We start from the raw sequence: 12,233 nt of genomic DNA on the forward strand, positions 1-12,233 counted from the left end.
ACTACTAATGAAGTTAATACTGATCATTGGGTGAAGGTGATGACAGCCTATTTAAAAATGGGTTTTTTAAAATGGGAGCTTGACTACTTGCACTGTTTTAAAATGATTATCCCTACTTTGAATGTTCAGATAAAGGGGCTCTGAGTTGTTGCCTGGCACCTAGGAGACAGCATTTATCCTGAGTAAAGGATAAGAGGATTAAGACTGAGGCTTTGTCCTCTTTATGGAGTAGATGCAGGAGTTCATGTTTATCTCTGAGGGTGGTCAATCAGGGCAGAACGTTCTGGAATATGAAGTCTAGCAGAGACTGGGCCCAGAAGAAGGTACTCTGAAACTGGTCATTAGCCAGAATTTAACTATGAGGAAACAGATCTTTTTGCTAACACTTCTTAAAGACAGTCAGAACATTTTGGGAGTTCAAATACAGAAGACTCTTTTATGGCATTTTAAAATAACCCTCCCTTCACCTTCTATTCTTCCCCGCCCCCCGCCAAAAAAAAACCCACTTTAAACTCTAGAGTAAAAAATTAAGGAAGAGCATTTTCTTTGGATGCAGAATAGACGGATCTTTAGATGTTTCTTGAGTACTGTTTAAATTCTAGAGTGAGGAAAAAGTATGCATCTATTCTCTTTGGTTGATGTTTACCTCTTATCTTTTAGCTCTCATAAACTAAATAATCCGTTGAAAATATAAGCAACTAGGTTAAAGGATTTCATTATTAAAAATAAGAATTTGGGTTTCTAAGGAAAATGAGTTATTTTTAAAATCTCCAAATAAACACTCTCATTTTACAGCAATTAAGTACCCAAGTCAGTTAAACTTTGCTCAAGGTTGCCCTGTATTTCTGGATACCCAGAGGGGTTTTTTTGTTATTATTGCTTGTTTGTTTTTGTTATTTTGTTTTTCAGCTAGCACAAAGACAAGGGAGTTGTTGTGAATTTTCTGCATAGCAGGACAGAACTTAACCTTAGGATACTGTACTAACAGTTTTCATTTTACTACTGGAATTAGTAATATCCTTTTTCTCCATTTATACTGTAATTTTCAAAGATTCTGGCTTCCAAGTTACCAGTTGGGTAGGGGAGGTGGTCAAGGTCCCTTTGAGGAAATAGTTCTTCCACAATAGCACTACTGGTGGACCGAGCAACACTTGCCTATTACCTCCATTGGGGGTTACTATATTTGGTGATGAAGACCTCACCAGTAGTTACAAGAAAAGACAATGTAAACGGTCATCCATTCTTTTCCTTTTCTCTTCTTTTTTTTCCCCCCTCTTTATACATATCCTCCCTTCTTTTCTTCTTTTCTCTTCCTTCCTCCTCCTCCTTCTGCCTCTCTCCATGTCCCTCTCCCTCTTCACTCATTCTTCTTTTTTCTTCCCTTCTTTTGCCACTCATTCTAGATTGGCATACTTTAATGACTCCCCAGTTCCCACCAAATTTTGTGTTCCCGAAGGATTCCCTGCTTCACACCAGCCAGTGGTATGTCACTGAATACTCAATAGAATCAAAGGGGTGGGAGAATCCCAGAAGAGGAGGTCTGTGCCTGGATCTGTGTTCGGAACTCCCTCTGTCCAATTTCCATTTGTTTTGAACTGCCAGTTTCCATTCTGGTTTTCTGGGATCTCAGAGTTCTATAAGGATAGTAATGAAATTACTTGAACCATGTCCAATACATCAAAAAAGCCTAGAAGATATATATACATATATATGTATATATATATATACATATATATATATATATGTATATATACTTTTTTTAAAAAATTTATTTATTTTTGGCTACGCTGGGTCTTCATTGCGGCTTGTGTGCTCTTTAGTTGTGGCCCATGGGCTCCAGAGCGTGAGGGCTCAGTAATTGTGGCCTGTGGGCTTAGTTGCCCCGCAGCATGTGGGATCTTAGGTCCCCCACCAGGGATCAAACCCACATCCCCTGCATTGGAAGGTGGATTCTTAACCACTGGACCACCAGGGAAGTCTGAAGACATTGTATATTTATTCACAATAAAGCCTGAACAGATTGACTAAGTAATGCAAAGCTTCTTTATTCTTGGGGGGAGCAGGGGGCTGGAAGATGGGGGGAGATTATGCCACACTAACTCATTGTAAAGACTGTATCTTCACAGTAAGAAGTTCTGGTTGGTTGTGTGTGTTGTCTATAAGGTAGAGAAAGTCTGTTGGAAACAATGTGGGTATGGAGGTAAGGCCAATCAAAGTTTAGTCTCTAGGGAGTTCCCTGGTGGCCTAGTGGTTAGGATTCCAGGCTTTCACTGCCATGGCCCAGGTTCAGTCCCTGGTCAGGGAACTGAGGTCCCACAAGCCATGCAGTATGGCCAAAAAAAATTTGAGTGTCTAGCAATAAGACTTGAGCTATTTATTTAACATCTCTGAACCTCAGTTTACTCATCTGTAAAATGGGGCTATTCATTTCTATTTTTCAGACTCCTTGAGGATTTTAGATGATCTATGTAAAGCATTCATTAATACAATTCCTGGTACCTAATAAATAGTTAATATATTTTCTTTATGAATGTGATTTATTTAGTAGTTAAAAATCTTTCAAAGCATATAGCTTTGGGGGAAAAAATGAGATCATTGAGAGAAGAGGCTGGGAAGCACTCATATAACATAGTTCTACATGGCCACACAGATCCCTTAAGAACTCCTGCCAAGTCCTGAGGGCTCTGATTAGGGGATATACAAGGAGGTTGCACATCCTTTGTGTTAATCAACAGATCCTATCTTGAGGGGGATACTCAGTTGCCTAACCATACCTTAGCAACATTTCCTTAAGCCCACCTGTTTGTCTGCTGGATTCCTATGTGATTTTGACACAGCTCTGGTGATGAGCTTCAAGAAGTACCAGGTCTGCTCATGGCTATCTAACTGTAGCCAGGGATTTTAGGTGGGAAGACAAAGGAATGGAGCGCCTTGGGAAGATGGATAGAAGATGAAGTTTCAGGAGGAGATAAGGATCATCATAGCTTAGTTTGCACCCCTTGAAAATAGGGCAGTAGAATATATTTCTTGAAAAGAAAAGTACTATCCCAAGACCGACTCTTTCATCTCAGCCCTAAGGGACTCTTACAAAAAATGAGACTTTCTCCTAAATCTCTTACTTCTTCATCCCCCTGGGCCCTAACTCTCTCCCAGTTCATCCCTCTCTCTCTGCACTCCCAGGATAGGGAGATCAATTGCCTCTTTCCTATAATGGGATCAGGTTTACAGGTAGAAGCTATCTAGCATTTTCTAGGACTCTTGTCCCAGGCCCCTGCTAAATTTCACTTGGTAGAGCATCTGCACAAAGATGAACTATAGAATCCAGCTTGTAAGCTTGGTGTTTCTGTTGAGCAGGCCAAACGACTTTGGAATATCCTGTTTTAAGCTGAATTTATCCCTTGTTATTTTAAAAGCTATAACAAGTTGTTTTTTAAAATGTTTTCAGTCAGCACATCTTTATTTATTGTCCTTAAGACCCGAGGCTACTTGAAGAAGGATTTAATTTCCAAAGTCTGATAAGTAAACAAAAGTTTCCCAATAACATCTTCAGGCAAGCACCAAAAGACCTCATTTTTTGCCACAGTGCTTGGTTGGCTCCCCCATAATTGTCCATTAGTACTGGGCTCAACCAAACCTTGCATAATCACATAAAAAATATACCTTCAAACACAGTTACTTACTAATTGATTTTTTCTTCTTCTTCTTAATTACCATGTTTAGCAAAAAGCAAAAGTAAAACAGGTTTTAAATGTGGTATTATCTGACTAGACCCTAAGCATATAAAATCGAACAGACTATATTGGGGGTTCAGATGATAACTATGGTCGGGAAATGGTTATTCACTGTTCTCCCAAGAGTTTGAAAACGTCCAGAAGGGACTGGTTAGATAAGCAGAGGCTCACATGCATGGCTTCAGCTCTGTGGAAATGCCTAAGCTTTAAAATTAACGCCAGAATCCCACTAAATGTGATATTCCCTGATGTTGAGCTTTGTCTCTGATACCTTCTTTTGTCTTGATCCTCTGTAGCTGTGGACTGAGACTCCCGAAATTCACCCTAGTCTCTCTTCCTACTTGTGACCAGGAAAAAAGTTGGGAAATAGGGTTGTGTTAGTCAAGATAGGCTAATTGTTATAACAAATGACTTCAATATAACGGTTTGGCCCAATAAAAATATATCGTTCTGGTCATAGTACAATATAGATTGGGAGGGGTGGGGATGTATGGAATGTAGTGGTCAATCCTATGCAGTATTTCACGGTCTTCTTCCAAGGCATGCTCTAGCTTCCTCTAGGTTCTCAGAATCCTCTCCATTCAGCCAGTGGGTGGGGAAAGAGCCTGCCGTGTATTGCACAGGAGGCTTTTCATGCACCAGACCTGGAACTGGCACCCATCACTTCCATCCACATCCTGTTAGCCAGAACTCTGGCACATGGCTCTGCCCAACTTCAAGAGAGGCTAAGAAGTTTAGTCTAGCTATGTGCTGAGCTCATAGCAGTTTCTGCCACAAGGGGAGACAGATAGCTCCTCAGGGCAGGCCAATGGTTCCATGCTTGTATATCATCAGAGGTCTGCAAAATAAGTGTACTGTCCTATTTTTAGGTCACTTAATGCCTATACCTACCATTAACATCTTGGTCAGTACCTGGAAAAAGTCCACCTGTCAAGATCAGCATCAACCTTGGTACCACCACAAATCAGTCCACACTGCAAACTTACTTGTTTATATTTAGGTCTTCCCAGGGTTTCAAGATACCTGGGCCAAGCCCATACATAGGTTCTCATTGGAAGTTGCTTATGCACTTGCACTTTGTTCTGCTCGTCAGATGGTTCCCATGACAAAGTCTGGCAAGTAGTCCATTGGAAGCCATTTGTAATGTCTAATCCAAACTTTGTCACATGGGACCTATGAGGAGAATAAATGTGTTATAAACATTTGAAAAAGTGTCTCCATACCTCTTCAAAAACTATGAAAAACATGTTTTTGTCTCTTCTCAATCAGTGTATTTTTCAGTTGTCACGACTCTGTAATTGTCTGCACTCTTGCTTCCTGCTTCTCTCATTAACCAATTTACAAAGGCTATTTCATAGTGCAACCATTTTGGAGACATCCATTTGTCCTCATTTACTCACAGGCAACTATTGCCATTGAGATTTTAGTTTCCTCCAATATTGTTTGTTCACCTTTTTTTTAAAAATACATTTATTTTATTTTATTTTTATTTTTGGCTGTGTTGGGTCTTCGTTGCTGCACATGGGCTTTCTCTAGTTGCAGCGAGCAGGGGCTACTCTTCGTTGCGGTGCGTGGGCTTCCCACTGCAGTGGCTTCTCTTGTTGCGGAGCACAGGCTCTAGGTGTATGGGCTTCTGTAGTTGCGGCTCGCAGGCTCTAGACCACAGGCTCGGTAGTTGTGGTGCACGGGCTTAGTTGCTCCGTGGCATGTGGGATCTTCCCGGACCAGGGCTCGAACCCGTGTCCCCGGCATTGGTAGGCGGATTCTTAACCACTGCGCCACCAGGGAAGCCCTGTTCATCTTTTTATATAAAGAGGATGATGACATAGATTGTACAAGGTAATGATGGTAAAGTCCTGATTCTGTTCTGCTTTTCTAGTTGTAGTGTAAGTTTTCACCACCCCATCGACACTTTCCTCTTGTAATGTAAGACATGCACTTATTATATGGCTCATGGGATTAAGGGTGCAGTCTTCATTCATTTATTTATCCATTCATTCTTTCTGAAATAATTACTGAGTACCTACTGTGTGCCAGACAGTGTGATAGATGCTGGAGTCAGAGCAAAGAACAATACGTATAAGGTCCCTACTCTCACGGAGCTTATGCAACAGACAGACTCTAAGTAAATAATAATGCAAAATATTAATTATAATTGTAACATTTGTATGGAAAGCTTATTTTCCTTTTAGCATTATGGATAATCTTGAATCACCAATAATTTTTGTTTGTTTTTTTTTTTAAACTGAGGTCTTTGTTCCTCTGTAAAAACCAGTTTCTTTTCCTTAGGGTAACAGTCATTCATTCACTGATAATATTCATCAATTCATTAAATATTATTGTAAAACTACTATTTACCAGGCACTATGCTAAGATTTCCAAATACAAAAATGAAAAGACAATATCCTTGCCCTCAAGGCTCATAGTCCAGACTGACATGCAAACCACACAGAACACTATGTTAATTGTCATAATTCACATAATGGAAATGTGAAAAGTGCAGTGAGGCATAGGAAGAGGAGGACCTAGATCTGCCTACATAGGTCAGAGAAGACTTCACAAAGGAGGTAGCACTTGGACTGAGGTTTATGGGTGAATAAGACTTTGCTAAGAAGACAAATCAAGGAAGGGCATGAGATGGCTAGTTGACCATCAGAGACTCATGCTCTCCTTCCATAGCATCAACTTTTTCTGGGAATTGGCCCAACCAATTTCCAATCCCCTATACAACTAGGTGGAACTAGGTGATCCGTTCTCATTAATGGGATGTGAGCAGAAGTGATGTACATCATTTCTAGACCAGGTTAAGAAGTAGGTATGCCTTTGACTTCCCTGGTGGTGCAGTGGTTAAGAATCTGCCTGCCAATGCAGGGGACATGGGTTCGAGCCCTGGTCCTGGAAGATCCCACGTGCTGCAAAGCAACTAAGCCTGTGCACCACAACTACTGAGCCTGCGCTCTAGAGCCTGTGAGCCACAACTACTGAAGCCCACGCACTGAGAGCCCGTGCTCCACAACAAGAGAAGCCACCGAAATGAGAAGCCTGCGCAGCGCAATGAAGAGTAGACCCCGCTCACCGCAACTAGAGAAAGCCTGCGCGTAGCAACGAAAACCTAACACAGCCAAAAAAAAGAAGTAGGTGTGCCTTTTCTTCCTTCTCTTTCCCAGCTGTTAGCTCTGGAAATAAAGGACTCTAAAGCTTAGAGGATGGCAGAGCTGCAAAATAGAAGGACCCTGGGTGGAAGGTGGCTTGCCAGACTGATCTGTTATATGACTAAGAAATAACATTCTAGCGCTTTAATGTACTGACATTATATAACTCGTTTGTTACAACAGTGAGCTCTACCTTAATTAATATAAGGCAGTTCAAGCAAAGTGAACATTATGTGCAAAGGCTTACTGATGTAAGGTCTAGCACAGAGTACATGCTCAGTAAGTATTTGAAATTGCAGGAAAAGTGTTATGGGGGAGTACAAATAGTCCATTATAGCCAGAGTATAAAATACATGATTGGTGGGAGTGAGAGGAGGGTGGCACAATAGATAGGCATGGGCTGATCTCAAAGAACCTTGAATGTCACGCTGAAGAATTTAGGTTTAATCTTGTGATAGGAAAGCCAATGGAGAAAATTTAAAAGGTGAGAGGCAAGATCTCTGAGAAACACAACACCCAAGAACCTGCTTTAATTTTCTTTAAATGTAAGATGTGAATCCAAAGATGAAAGATAGGATTTCAGAACCAGAAGACATCATGGTTTAATCAAACCTCACTTAACAAATGAGGAGAGTGAGGTCCAGAGAAGTTAAGTACCTTTGCCAAGGTCACCCAGCTAGAATTGGGCAGAGCTGGGGACTAGAAGGCTAGTCTCTTATTGCCAGCCCTACAGCATTGCTCTTTCCACTGTGCCACAGTGCTTCAAAGCAGTTGAGACCAGCTGGTGTGCCTGTGTTTTCAGTTCCCTAATGAAGACATTGGGGATTTGGAGGCAGGGTATTTACCATGGAAGGTTGTCTTCTCTGTAATTCCTCATCTGGCTTGAACCACTATTTTGGACAAGGTCCATTTTTCAGCATCAGATTTCCCTAGAGGACAATTGGGAATGTGCTTAGTGGCCTGTGGGGTGCCTTTGCACTTTCTGAGCTTTTTGGGGGAGGAGGAGAAGAAGGTAGCAGTGGTTTGAGCTCCTGGAAATGTTCCTGGTCCCTAGGCATCTGGGGAGTTGTTGGCCCTCCCAGTGACTGTGGTTTAGCCTGCCAGCTGACTGTCCTTCAGGGGTCACATCAAAACATCTTCGTCAGCTTGTCTCTTTAAAGGGTCAGCCCCTATGGCTGGCATTTTAATATCATTTTCTGTTCATCAGTTTATTACTTCTGGTTTTCATATATTGTTAAGCTGATTCATTATTCATTATCATTATTTTTACTCCATGTGCCACCCAGAGCAATATGACATACATTTGATTTTAATAGCAAGTGGGGGCAAAAGGACAACTGTGCTGAGGCCAGTCTCAGGAAAGCATGACATGTGGTCTGACTTAAGGAGGACTCGGTATTATTGAATTATTTTACAACTGAGGAAGCCAGAGCACAGGTTGGGGGGCAGGGGAGGTCATTTGTCCAAAAGTCCCCAAGAAATCTGGGGAAAAATACATTCCTTGATGTTTTTTGGTCTAGCATTTTATAATCTCCTCACTCCTTATCCTTTGGATGTATCCTGGTTTTCTCCCTTGCATGCTGCTCAACTGATAGCGCAGATGGTTGGGATGAAGTATTAACAAGGATGAGATGCTGCCTCAGTCCCTGAGGAGTGCCTTGGTGGCACCCAAAGACAACGTCTTATGCAGTGGAAAGTGCTTGGGCTTTGAAGTCAAAGAGACATCAGCCACTCTCTAACTGTGAGACTTTGGGCAAGTTCTTAACGTCTCTGAGCTTCAGTTTCCTTTTATGTGAAATGGGAAAATAATGCAAACTATGAGGGTGGTTAAATGAATGAACATACATAAAGCTTCTGTCTTGGTGCTGGGCACACAGTTGGCTCTTAACAAGTGTTATTTCCTTTTCAGGTCTCTGAGAAGTTCCTATTCTTTTCCTCAATCCCTATCTTGGGTTCTGGTCAAGATGTGAAATGAAACAAAAGAGTGAGCAGATGGAGACCGAAAAACCACGCTGATTGCTGATAAAGTCTGTTTATTGTGAGAGATAACGGGATACTAAATACTAAATGAGTTTCAGAATTAGGTCGACTTGTTCACCCAGTCACAAGTAACATTTGACCAGGACAGGACTTCTCACGCTGGGAGTAGGAGTGGGAGTAGGAAGGGGACCCTGCTCCCAGAGGAGCAGACCAAGGTGACACCCTCACTGTGGGCAGGTGATGCCTAAGTGGAAGAAAGAAGGAGCTAAGCTGAGCCTGCCCTGTGTACTTCTCAATTCTCAAAGCAGATTAAGCCCCTCCGCTAAGGAGGAGGAGTAAGAGAAGTAGACAGACGCCAGGAGTGTCAAACGCCCACAAGGAAGGAAACCTCAGAAGCATCTCCCTCAGCATTTCCCTTCTCTTGTCCCCCTCCTCTCATTTTGTGCCGCTACTTTTTAGCCACCCTGCTCATGAAGGACACAGCTGTCAGTACTGTGGGTAGCCTCAGAATACAAAAGGTTGGGAGAAAGGTGTGGGAGAGGGAGGGAGAGGTTGTGTTGAGTCATTAGTAGAGAAAGAGGGGTGGCCACATAAATCCAGAAAGAAAAGTCTAAGTTCAGAGTCAGGAGTTAGAGGCCTGAGGGGAGGGAGGATCAGTGTTCAGAGACCTGAACTAGACAGGAGGGCACTGCAGGAGCATAATCAGAATTTCTAGGCGTGGGGCAGCACACTGTGGCCAGATCCCAAGAGGACAAGTAGGCATCAGGGTTCCAACATATCTGACCTCTGAGTCCTGGAACCACATCTCCTGGAGATGACTCTCAATCCTAGCATTGGGTTATATACCCTCTACCTCAATTTTTAATCTTTAAAATATAAGCATATTTTGTGATTATAAAACCAATACATGCTCACTTTGGAAAATTCAGAAATACAGAGAGGTATAAAGAAAAAAACAAAAATAACCCCAAATCTCATCACAAAGAAGAACTAATATTAACTTTAGCTATATTGCTATTCAGTCTCTCTTCTATGCATATCATTATACAGATAAGGTGATTTTATCTATACTTGTTAAATTTGCATGCAGAATTTTTAACAATATTATAATCATTTCCCCATGTTATTAAAAGTTCTCAGTAATTAACATCATTTAAAATGACATTTTCCCTGGTTTTAAGCACATCTGGATCAATCTCTACCAATTTATGAAAATCCCGTGGGCCTGGAGAAATCTTCTAAATGTTTACCTTCTTTTGGGTTGGGGAATAGGGCATTCTCAAAGGCCAGGGCTCTATGGGGCCTGTGCATGGTAACTACTACACGGTACTTGATCTTCTGGAGAGTTCTCATATTTCTAGCAATTGATGACATGATTGATGAGAAGATGCCACCCTGCAAAATACAATAATTCAAAGCATAGGCCTTTCTTATACAACACATCATTGTTACACACTCAAAAGAACCACTGTATTATTTTGCTATGGCTGCCATAACAAAATACCACAGACTGGGTGGTTTAAACAACAGAAATTTATTTTCTCACAGTGCTGGAGGCTAAAAGTCCAAGATCAAGGTGTCAGCAGGTCTGGTTTCTCCTGAGGCCTCTCTCCTTAGCTTGCATGTGGCTGCCTTCTTGCTGTGTCCTCAGATGTTCTTTTCTCTGGGCATGGCTCACTGGGTACATTGAATTAGGGCCCACCTTAAAGACCTCATTTTAACTAAACCTCTTTAAAGACCTTATCTATAATATATAGTCTTTCATGAACAGCTTCTTTCACTTAGCATAATGTTTTCAAGGTTCATCCACGTTGTAGCATACATCAGTACTTCATTCTTTTTCATGGCTGAAAATATTCCATTGTATGGATATACCATGTTTTGTTTATCCATTCATCAACTTATGGACATGGGTTGTCTCCACTTTTAACTGCTGTAAATAATACTGCTATGAATGTTCATGTATAAGCTTTTGTGTGGAGGTATGTTTTCATTTCTCTTGAGTAGATGCCTAGGCGTGGAATTGATGAGTATTATGTTAATTCCATGTTTAGCATTTTGAGAAACTACCAAACTATTTTCCAAAATTTTACATGCGTCATTTTACATGCCCACCAACAATATATGAGGGTTCCAATTTCTCTATATCCTTACCAACACTTGTAATTGTCTGTTTTTATTATAGCCATCCTTGTGGGTGTGAAGAGGTATCTCATCGTGGCTTTGATTTGCATTTCCCTAATGACTAGTGATGTTGAGTATCTCTTCTTGTGCATATTGGCAATTTGTATAAATTTTTTTGAGGAATGTTTATTCAAATTCCTTGCCCATGATTTAACTGTGTTGTCTTTTTATTATTGAGTTGTAATATCTTTTTATATATTCTGGATATAAGTTCCTTGTCAATATACAATTTGCAAAGATTTTCTCCCATTCTGTGGGTAGTCTTCTTACTTTCTTGATGGTGTCCTATGAAGTACAAAAGTTTTTAATTTTAAAGTCCAATTTATCTATTTTTTTCTTTTGTCACATCTGCTTTTGGCAACATATCTAAGAAACCATTGCCATATCCAAGGTCATAAACATTTACTATGTTTTCTCCTAGGAGTTTTGTAGTTTTAGCTCTTAATTTATGTCTATGATCCATTTTGAGTTAATTTATTTGTATGGTGTAAGGTGTAGCCCAACTTCATTCTTTTGCATGTGGATAGCCAGTTGTCTCAGCACCATTTATTGAAAAAACTACTCTTTCCCTATTGAATTGTCTTGGGTCCCTTGTCAAAAAATCAACTGACCATATACGTGAGGGTTTACTTCTGGACATTCAATTCTATTCCAGTGGTCTAAACATGTATCCTTATGCCTTAGATCTTGATTATTGTAGTTTCATTGTAGATTATGAAATCAGGAAATGAGCATCTTCCAAATTTGTTCTTCCTCTTCAAAAGTGTTTTGGTTATTCTGGGTTACATTTCCATATAAAATGTAGCATCAGCTTGTCAATTTATGCAAAAAAGAAAGATAGAAAGAGTGCTAGGATCTGGATAGGATTGCCTTGAATTTCATTTTCTGATTATTCATTGCTAGTGTATAGAAATACAACTGATTTTTGTATATTGCTCTTATATCCTGCCACATTTCTGAACTCGTTCTATCTTATTTTCTTAATCACGATGCTTTACTGCTTACTCTGTGTGTTAGATATTATAGAAAATACAAAAATGAACAAGATATGGTCCCTGTTCTGAAGAAGCTTATAGCCTAATTCAAGAAATAAGACAGAAACCTATTGAGTGAATAATAGCCTGTTTCAGCAATGTACAGGAAAGTACAGAATTGGCAAGTGAACACTACAGATAATTAGAGCTCT

General features: G+C 40.5%; 1 protein-coding gene and 1 long non-coding RNA gene across 9 annotated transcripts in view; one reads left to right on the top strand and one right to left on the bottom strand.

The window, feature by feature from the left end:
* MKLN1 (muskelin 1) overlaps nt 1-12,233 on the top strand; it is a 353,982-nt gene that overhangs the window by 126,851 nt on the left and 214,898 nt on the right. The window lies entirely within an intron of this gene.
* The window catches only part of LOC137768153 (uncharacterized), a 55,469-nt gene that overhangs the window by 15,310 nt on the left and 27,926 nt on the right, over nt 1-12,233 (bottom strand). For 4 of the 7 annotated variants that reach the window (XR_011074713.1, XR_011074716.1, XR_011074718.1 and 1 more), the window contains exons 3-4: nt 10,114-10,258; nt 4,718-4,904 (exon numbers count right to left, since the gene is read on the bottom strand). The exons of 1 other annotated variant lie outside the window; for it this stretch is intronic. This is a non-coding gene — a long non-coding RNA (uncharacterized lncRNA). The remainder of the gene's footprint in view (nt 1-4,717; nt 4,905-10,113; nt 10,259-12,233) is intronic. 2 more of the 7 variants (XR_011074717.1, XR_011074714.1) reach the window with 1 other exon arrangement.

Source organism: Eschrichtius robustus, chromosome 8, assembly GCF_028021215.1.
Source record: "Eschrichtius robustus isolate mEscRob2 chromosome 8, mEscRob2.pri, whole genome shotgun sequence".
Taxonomy (NCBI): Eukaryota; Metazoa; Chordata; class Mammalia; order Artiodactyla; family Eschrichtiidae; genus Eschrichtius; species Eschrichtius robustus.